Source organism: Monodelphis domestica, chromosome 3 (assembly GCF_027887165.1).
Source record: "Monodelphis domestica isolate mMonDom1 chromosome 3, mMonDom1.pri, whole genome shotgun sequence".
In the NCBI taxonomy this organism is placed as follows: Eukaryota; Metazoa; Chordata; class Mammalia; order Didelphimorphia; family Didelphidae; genus Monodelphis; species Monodelphis domestica.
This window is the reverse complement of record NC_077229.1, coordinates 382,598,443-382,608,684: the sequence shown is the minus strand read 5'-3', so window position 1 is coordinate 382,608,684 and position 10,242 is coordinate 382,598,443.

The window sequence follows — 10,242 nt, the reverse complement described above, 5'->3', positions numbered from 1 at the left end:
ATAAACTTTACTGGTACTAGGGAGCAATTTAGTGTTCCATCAGAACCTTGTTTCTTAAAAATGCTGCTTACAATCTACTATTATGTGCAAGGCTTCCCCCCTTTTTGGCACTTTTGCCAGGTTTTCCTTATTACCTAAACTCTTCCTTTTAAGAAAAGGGACCCCTTTGAATTTGCTTACTGTCAAGATAATTTTATGGTTGTGACTTAAAATCTAGATTTAATTGGTTGCCGGGGAAAATCCCAAAGAAAATATGCCAGTCAGTCTGGAAATGTATGGTAATTTAATTAATATAGAGGGAAGGAATTTAAGGAGATGGAGGGAAGAGGATATAGGATTCCTCCTGCCTGGTCTGTGCCAGGAAGAGTTTAAAATTCCCGCCTCTAGGTCTCTGAAGAAGATTAGAGGCTTCTAAGGGGATAAAGTTGGAAAAGTAAAGGAGGAAACTCAGCCAGAAACTCATCACTGAACCAGACAAATAGCTTGTATCCATGCTAAGATGCTGGAAGGCTCAGCACATTGCTCTCAGCTAACTCTCCACTGCCAATAAGGTGCTAGAGAGAGCAAAAATCCCAAGTATATAGACCTTTCACCCTTGTGTCCCCTCTAAATTTTTACGTCTACCAATCATATCAAAGGCTTTTCTCCAGGACTGCCCATACTTTTAGTTATCATCTTCTTTGATTAGATTATATCTTTAGGGTTACTTAACACTTCTTTGTTAAGTTCACCTTTTGTGAGTTACTTGACCTTTTTGTGATTAATTTAACCTTTATAGTTACTTAACACCTTTTTGTATTAAGGTCTAAAAATAGATTTAACTTAAAGTTCTAGCTTAACTATAAGGTGAGAACTAAGTACCTTCATTGTTCAATCAGGAGATTACAACTTTATCTTCCCCTAAAGTACGGTCTAAGTAGGGTGGAATAATTTACAGTTCCCAAAACATTCCTGATTTTGTTAAACTAAGTATCTCCATTGTTACAAACAGGAAATAGTCAAATTCAATCTTCACATTACTCATTCATAATGGCTAAAACTTTCTATCTGCCTCCACAATTTCCATATTCTATGCCTTGCCTTCCAGAGGCTTACTTCATCATCATCATACATCATACAATAGGAGAAAAGTGGGAAGTAACTTAAAATAAGGGAGAAAAACTCCCATAATTTGGAATATTAATGAAATGTGTAAGTTGTCAATGATCAGCAGTCATCTGTAGAACTTGACAAAACTTAGCCTTTCCATTGGCCCTAGTGACTATATCAGTAACCAGTTTTCTCCATAGCATTTCTTTTCCCAATTATCTTCCCATACAATTCACCCTTAGATGGCAATTCTCTTAACCATTCTCTGGATTTAAAATTACCTTCTGCATTCTTTCCTAACTTCTTCTGATACTACTTTGAGACTCTGGAATCTCTGCTGCAAATTCTCAAATTAACAGATGTTACTTTCACACCTCTTAACAAGGTAAAATGTACCTATTTAAACTTTCCTACTTCAACTAACTTTGGAGAATAGCTCTGTCCTTTCTAGGTTTCTCTACAAAAAGGGGCTTTACTCAGGGGAAATAAAATGGCCAGTTTTATGTCTGCTACAGAAATGTTTCTAAAGTCAATAAAAATGATGAGAAACAATACTTATCCGGTGTCAGTATTTTGGGGCTCCTTTGGATTTCTCGTAGAGATGTCTTCTTCAGGAATTCTTCAGATTCTAGTCAGCAGGAAACTCTTGTCCAGGCTTTTGACTCCTAAGAACTGTCTTGAGGTAAAACTTAACTTTAATGGGTTTTAATTCACCCACACTCCAGAACTAGGGTGGCAAAATACAGGGCATTCCTAGAAATTTCTTAGGAGTTTCCCAGGTGGGAAATTCCTTTCTTTATTAGCAGTCATGTGCCAATGATCATCAGAAATAATGCTCATAAAACTATTAGTTCTCTCCACTTAAAAAGGAAAATTAGTTATCAGTATTCACTGGTCCTTTAAAACAAAAACTTATCTATTGTAATGGTTGCATTCTGGAAATTTACCTTAAAATTTTCAAAAATCAGGTTATAGTCCATGACCCTTTTGCTTTTTCAAAAACCAAAACCCATAACATTTTCCCTCCAAAAATAAAATTTAGGATTACTAAGGAAAAGCTTAAAAATTACCTTTAATTCAGAACACCTATACTATTCCCTTCTCTTTTTGCTTTTTTTTTTTGCTCTAATTTACTTTTGTCTCCAAGTTTGCCTTTCTCTTAAGCCTTGCCTCAAACTACTTTGGCCTAAGACTAAAGCAGCTCCGAGAGAGGAAATTTGTTGGTCAGTTTAAAATGTTCAGGGTTTTCTTACCCTTTAAAGCACTGCCTTTTCCCCAATATTTCTTGTCATTTACAACAATTCAATGACCAGTCAGGTCTGCAGTTGACCATCCTAAAATGAAATTTCTTTACTCCAGAACTCACACACGTGTGCTTCAGAAAAACCTTGCTATTTGAAAACAACAGCTGGGAAAAAAATGTGAAATTATAGCCCTCAAATTACAAAGTTAACACCTAGAATAAAATGCATCTTATTGCCAATATTAACTGCACTTTGTATAAAATATTTCCCACATTAAACAAAGCAAAGTTGGGAAGAAAAGATTAGACTTTTTCTGGACCTCCTTTTTCCTCCTGCTGAATATTCCCATATCCAGATCACCAGCTCCAGTCTCGCCTCTTCAGCTTTTGGGAGGAATTAATTGTTAACAACTTTCAAACATTATTTGCTAACCTTTAAATCACAAGCATTTGAAATTATTGGTGAAGTCTCTGCCTAAGAAATACATTAGACATAATATCAGTAAAAACTCACAGAAAATGGATAAGAAATCCAGAACTTAAGTTCTTAAGCTTCAATGAAAAGATTTCATTAAAAAAATGTATCACCATTGAACCCTTTAAACTGTGGCATTTCAATTCATGAAGAAACTTTCTCTCTTTTAATCAACTTAAAGCAGGTACCCAGACCCTCGATTGAACACTCAGGCTCTCCCCCTCCAACTCAGCTTCCCATTCAAAGATTTCAGCCAACTATTCATGCCTCTGAACTGCTCTCCTGGTCCTTACCTCTAGCACAGACACTGCTGCCCTCACACAGGCACCAACACACACACCCAAAATTTAATTAAGCTCCGAGATTGTAGCCAGGTTAAACTAGACTCCATGTTGTCCAATAGGCGTTGGGGCCAGACTCTGCCATCTTCTCTAACCTTTGCCTGCATCAAGGCCAAACCTTAAAAACAGCCATATAATGAGGTGGTTCCTCGGGCTGCCAGCTGCCCCATCTCAATTTTTGGGATCACAGACAAGCTGTTACCCATGTCCAGCAGCACCTGGGTAGCTCTGGACTAATGCAGCTCTCTGTGTACCCCACAGACTCCCGCTCAGCAATCCCTTAATTAAAGAGTGAGTCATTCCCAAATACATGAGATGCAAGATACGAGTCCTTCCTCTGAGAGCCACTTACCTGGCCCTCTGCTAACAGGACCCCTGACTCAACCCCAAATGGGCTATGTGGGTACCTCAAGTCTCGGGGTCCTTGTTAGCAGTGGGGCTCAGGCAGCCAGGACTTTGGATCTCGGTGGGACCTCCAAAGTGCTGACTGGGAAAAAACTCAGAACTATTAAATAGTCAAAATCACTCTTTAATCAAGGGCAAAAGGGGTTCAACGCTAAAGACCTCAGCATTAGCAGGCCTCAACAACAGAGCTGCGTGCCACACGCGACTGCACAGAGTCCGAGGATTGAACTCTGGCCGCTCTGGCCACTGACCCCTGGGAGTGCCACCGCTCAAGATGGACTCCAGGGAACAAAAGAATTTGGGGCACCTATGTGCCATTTGGGGAGTCCAGGGGCAGGGAAAGGTGGTTGACATCACTATAGCTACACAGGAAATGGAGTGTTCAAACTACATTGACTGTATACAGTCAAGCTTGGGAAAGGAATCATAGCTAGAGGCTGCTTACCACAGATACTAAAGGTTGGTTCCTGCCCAGGTGTGGGTCTTCTAGGGAAAGGGTCTCAGATATAATAGGGAAGACTACCTAAAACAAAGAGGGTCCTTAGCATATGCTTAGTCTCACCCAACTAGGATTGTAATTCCCCTGAGGGTCTCCCACTCAGTCTGAAACTGCCAGCCTGGGATTCCCTTCAGGGTAGATTCCCATGGGAACAGGGACCTAGGACAACTTTGGGGTCTCCAACCTATAAGCTAGTCCTGAAACTTGGGGTTCATCAGATCCCACTAGGCCACAAGTTTGGGCTTCCTAGATTCCATGTTGACAAAGGATAACTAGCTGTTTCAGAGTTTAAACCTGATGCAAAGCTAGACTCAGATAGTTACCCCTACAACTTGGGAAACCGCCTATGGCAGCCCCAAGAAAATGTTAAGGAGAAGAGAAGGAAAGCAGAATGAGAAGGGAGAAGGGGAATCAGAAAGAGCTAGAAAAGAGAAGGGAAAAGGGAGGTGGGGAGGAGAAGGAAGGAAGGAGACAAGGAAGTTAAATCACATTCCACTTAATCTCCCTTCTCTCTTTTCTACAGTTCAGACCACCTCGGAAATGGGGCGGGGTCAGTTTAGCACTTGCTTATTTATCTTTCCTCCTACCCCAATCAATTTCTTGATACTATTCTCCAGGGATTTACTGCTAGGCAACTGGGCTCCCTGGTTAGATCAAGTGATTTGCTCCCCCCCCCCCCCCCACAACACACACACTTTTTTTTATTTCTCTGTTTCATAATCCCTTTCGAGGAAAATATATACATATTTTGATTGGAAGCAGAATCAGGATAGCCTCAGGGCCAAGGGGATGAGCCAAGAACTAAGGGCAGTGGCCAAGAGTAAACAAAGCTTTGGGAGTCACCTAGCCAAAGGTTTAGGTTTTGACAGATTTCTCTTTCGTTATGCAATTTATGCTAGGTTGTGTGATTGAAAATGAATCCTGAGGCTCACTAAACTCAGATTTGGAGCTGCTATTGTCCACAGGACAGTCAGGAACTTTGTGGCTTCTCTTTGAAGTAATTCTAGCTCCTCTTTCTGAAGGTGTCAGCCTTTCAAAGCCCCTCCAGCATTTGGTGAGCTCTCAAGTTTCATTACTTGGTATCACCAGCAGTCTGAGCAGAGCAGCAATCTGTAATATGAAATTCATCCAACACTTTGGGAAACTATTAACATTCAGAGACTCAGAGCATTTACTTTTCCACTTCTGCTACAAAATCCATTTAATATAGAGGAGAGATCACATCACATTAATGCTCTACCTTCTGCCACTAGATTTAAAATTTTTATTCAATTACAGCCAAAGGTTTTGAATACACAAGTAGAGAGAGTTAAGTCCAAGTTTCACTGAACAGTTTTTTAGGTGTTTTGTATAGCAGGAAACCTAGAGAATTAAATCAATTCCACTTCATTCTGTTCCATCAACATTTACCAAGTGCATATCGGTGATCCAAAGATAAAAGGGAGGTAATTCCTGCCCTCAAGAGACTTATATCTTACTTTCTTATAAAAGATGTTGACCTAAGGAGTTCTCAACTTGATGGCCTTATGAGAATGTGAGGCTTTCTTAGGAACTTTATCCCTTTGTTTATTTTTAATAGAAAACTAGAATATTAGTAAAGATAGTACACTAGAGAACACTGAAAGGGATATGTGGTCTTGTTAATGTGGATTGTGTGGATAGAATTTGCTCCCCAGGACTCTCTTTCCCAGCATCCTATTTGCATATTTTCAGGAGGTACTAAGATGTCTTCCCTACATTAGTACTTAGTATAAATATGCAAATGGGATGCTGGAAAAGAGAGTCCTGGGGAGCAAATTCTATCCACACAAGTTACACTTTCCAACTATGCTGGCCCATACATTCCTACCCATTCCTTCTGCCTCTGGCCCATGTTTCCCCTTAAGTTTAAGTGTTTTTTTCCCCCCAATGGATTGAGAGTCAGGCCCAGACATAAGAGGTCCTGGGTTCAAACCTGACCTCAGATACTTTTTAGCTGTGTGACCCTGGGCAGCTCACTTAATTCCATTTGCCTACTTCATACTATTCTTCTGCCTTGGAACCAATACTTAATATACATTCTAAGATGGGAAGTTAGGATTAAAAGAAAAAAAAGTTTTGTAACCAAGGAATAATGTTCTAAATTGACTAAATAAACTAATCCAAATGGGGAAAAAAATTTTTTTAAAATAAAACTGAAAAAAAAAGTTTACTATAGAGGCCCATCCAGTGGGATTGAAACTCAGCTAAGAAAAAACAAGATAATTTGAAGAATTAGAGAATTAGCAACTACCACAATCAGGGAAGGCTCCATAGAGGAGGGAGCACCTGAACCAAAGCTTTTGAAGTACAATAAGGATTCTGAATTTCATTCCTTACCTAGGAGAGATATACAGTGGAGGGAGATAGAATGTTGAGTTCAGGGAATAGCTAAAAGTCCAGTTTAGCTGGAACACTTAATGGCCAAATGGACAGAAGGTGAAATAGGTCTGGAGGGGATAGGTCTGAACCAGATTGCAGTTTCCCAAGTGCCCTAGTGAGAAATCTGCATCCTGTTTTTGAGGCAGAAGGAAGTCATCAAGAGGTTTTGTGCAAAGGAGTATATATAGTGCCATTTATGCCTTATGAAGTATATTTTGGAAATAATATGTGGAAGAAGGATTGGAGAGGGGAGAGTCTGGAATCAGGGAGACCAATGAGGAGGTCCTGCAGGAAGTTAATGAGGGTCTAAAGCAAGATGTTAAATGTGTGAATAGAAAAAGGGGAAAATTGTAGAGATGCTGCGGAAGTAGGGTCCAAAAGATTTCTGAAATGAGTAGATGTAATATGGCGGTGACTAGATAGAATCTGACTCAGGTGACAAAACTATGAAAGTGTGAGAATGATGGTATCTTCAATAGAAATAGGAAAGTTTGGAGATCAGGTTAGGAGAAAGATGATCAGCTCCGTTTTAGCTGTCCTGAGTTTGAGATACCAGTGCAATGTCGTAGGATCATAAATTTAGAGCTAGAAGGGACATTCAGGCCCATAAAGTGCAGTATTCTCATTTTGTAGATAAGGAAACTGATGCAACAAGTTAAGTGAATTATCCCAGAGTTATGCTGCTGAACTGTATGTCTCTGAAGATGTCTCCATCTTTCAGAGTCCGAGTCCAGAATTCTTTCCTCTACGCTGTGGGTGAAGGCAGTTGGTAATACAGAATGGGTGTTTTAGGAGAGATATTTAGTGCTGTATGGGTTCATTTGCATCATCTGTGGGGAGATGATGCTTGAATGTGTGGGAACTGATAAGATTTTGTACCTAGAGGAGAGATCCATGGATAGAACTCTGGGGGGACATCCACAGTTGTTAAGGAACTGTTGGGAGATGAAGCATTTGCATAGGAACCTGAGGAACAGTAATCATACAGATAGGAGGAAAACTAGGGACAGGGAGGAAAGACAAGGGAGGAGAAAGCATCCAGAGAAAGGAAGAGATCAGTGGTGTCAGAAACATGGAGGCAGGTCATGAAGTTTGAAGGTTGAGGGCAAAGGTGATTAGATTTAGCAATCTGGGAGCATATGCTAGAACATTCACTTCAGGAAATTCCAAGTCTGCTACTTTTTTGAATGACTTCCCAAGTGAGACCTGAGGCTTCAATCACTTCATTTAAAGACCTAAATTTTTCTCTTTTGTTTGAGGCAGCCAAGGAGTATAATGGATACAATGTTGTACTTTAGTCAAGAAAACATGAGTTCAAATCCCTCAGATACTCTGACTCTTGGGCAGACACACTTTTGTGTGCCTTAGTTTCCTCACTTATAAAATGAGGTTAGATTTGACCATTAAAGTCCTTGTAATTCTAAATCTAAGATCTATTCTTTCCACTAGAAATAGGAATTAAGTATCTCTAAAATTACAATATACTTGAAGGAAAAATATTATTTTTTCAAATTTTCCATTTATATGTGACTTTTGAGGAAAAAAATCTAATCAGAAACAACAACAAAAAAAGTCAGAATAAACCTAAAATGAGATTCATCATTACTCAAGCAGCTATTTACAGAGCCATATTGAGATTTGTCATTTGAACCACACTGATTTCATCATGAACAGTGACACCTACAGCAAGTGTATTTGACCTGGAATCAAGATAAAAGGATTTAAATTCTTATTTTTGAGGTTAACTTGGACAAGCTGCTTAACTATTCTGAGTCTAAGATTCCTTAGTGCAAAATGAAAGCACTTTGAAGACTATTTTGGCTTTTGTACTTGTATCCCCAGCACTTAGCACAGTGCTTTGTATATCCTAAGTGCTTAATAAATGCATATTGCATTGATAAGCCTTTCACTACCTCCTTCAAGGGCTTTTAGAGGATAGTCATTTGTAAATCCGAAAATTCCATATGAGAAATATGAGTTATTATTATGGGTCCAGGCTGAAATTCTAAACTTCGGGCTTCCGATTGCATTACTAATCCCTGGGACACATCCAGTTCCTTTTCTGACACACTCTGATTTTGGCTAGATCCAAATATTAGACTTGGCACAAGGCAAATACTCAACATAAGTAATGCTTTAAAAATGACAAAGGGGGAAAGGTTGTAGGACTAATTCTTCTTGCATAGATAATACCATTATCTGCCTTTGATACATCTCTGAATTTGGCAGTTTTACAGGAATAATGGTTGGAATGTGCCAAGCTTGTGTTAAATGTATGCTTAAAATGAAAGTTATCTTTCAAACAAAGAATGACTGAAAGGGCAGGCTTATTTAGTAGGTAATGGAGCAAAAAGCATTAGTCTACAATATTAAGAATCAAGAATTGCCATACCTTGTCTTGAGAGTGGAATAAGGTTACCTGACTTTGAGACCTGCCTTTACCACAAAGTATCTGTATGACTTTGGTTAAATCTCTTAACCTCGCCGAGTTTCAGATTCTTCATTTAGAAAATAGAGATCATAATCTTTGTTGCGTTGCTTCTCCAGGGTTGTATAGTACATATTAGTGCAGGGGAAGAAAGAAGCTAGCCTTGGGACACCTTGACCTGAAGTTGTGAGGGGAGGGGAGGGGAGAAAATGCACCCCAGGTGGTGGGACCACATGGATTGAAGCTGAGAGGAGCTCACATAAACTGTATAGCATTCCCTACCTTCCTTCTAACCCCCTAAAATTTTAGCATCCTCAGACAAAGCCCTTCTTTCTCCAACCTAAATTCCTGCAAAATGAGTCTGAAACAAAATGGTGGAAATTAATTGCTTTGTAGAGCATAAAAATGAGATATAAATGTCAACCAACATTTAAGGAAAACTGTAACGGGAAGAACAATCACTAGTCTTGGAGTCAGAAGAACTGGAAAAATTTTCAATTCTAATACCTAAATGTATTCCCCAAGTAGTTCTGATCAAGTGACTACAGCTCCCTAAGGCTCACTTTTCTTAACATTGGTTTTTGTGACCTCATCTCCAGAATGCTTCTATAATTTTAAAGGGTGTCATGAATTCTCAAAAAAATTTTTATTTTAGTTTAATTTTTAAATTTCACTTTAAGTGGTTAAAGGATGCGAATAAACAGTTCTCAAAAGAAAGATTGGCAATTATTACAATCATATGAAAGAGTGCACCAAATCACTAAGCTCTAGAAAAATACAAATCATAACAACCCTCAATTTTCATTTCATACACAACAGATTAGCAAAGAGGACAGAAGATGGGAATAATCAGGATTGGAGAGCTGTGGATGTTGGTTTAACCATTCTGGAAACCATTTGGAATTAGACTAAAACATCCTTACCACTTGATCTAGAGATTCCATTGCTATGCATATACACCAAACAGATCAAAAACAGAAAGAAAAATCCCACATACACAAAAATATTTAAGGCAGTACTTCTTCCTTCCAGCCTCCTTGGCCCTTACTCCTCTTCCAGCATTCTGTGATATGGTCTAGTTGTCTTTCTGTTTCTCATACAGGTCACTACTTCATTCTCTTTTCTGGGCCTTCATACTGTCTATTTCCCATATCTATAATGGGATTTTTTTCTCTTATCCCATATCTACTTATCTCAACCTTATAGAGTCCTTTTCTTCCTTTAAGACAAAGACCAAGCACAATCTTATGCATGGCACTTTTCCTGATCCTCCTTCCCAAACCACTTTATCTTTCACTATTATCCAGACTCCAACTCTTCACTCTCTGGACTTTTATCTACCCTTCCATAGAACCTCTCCTC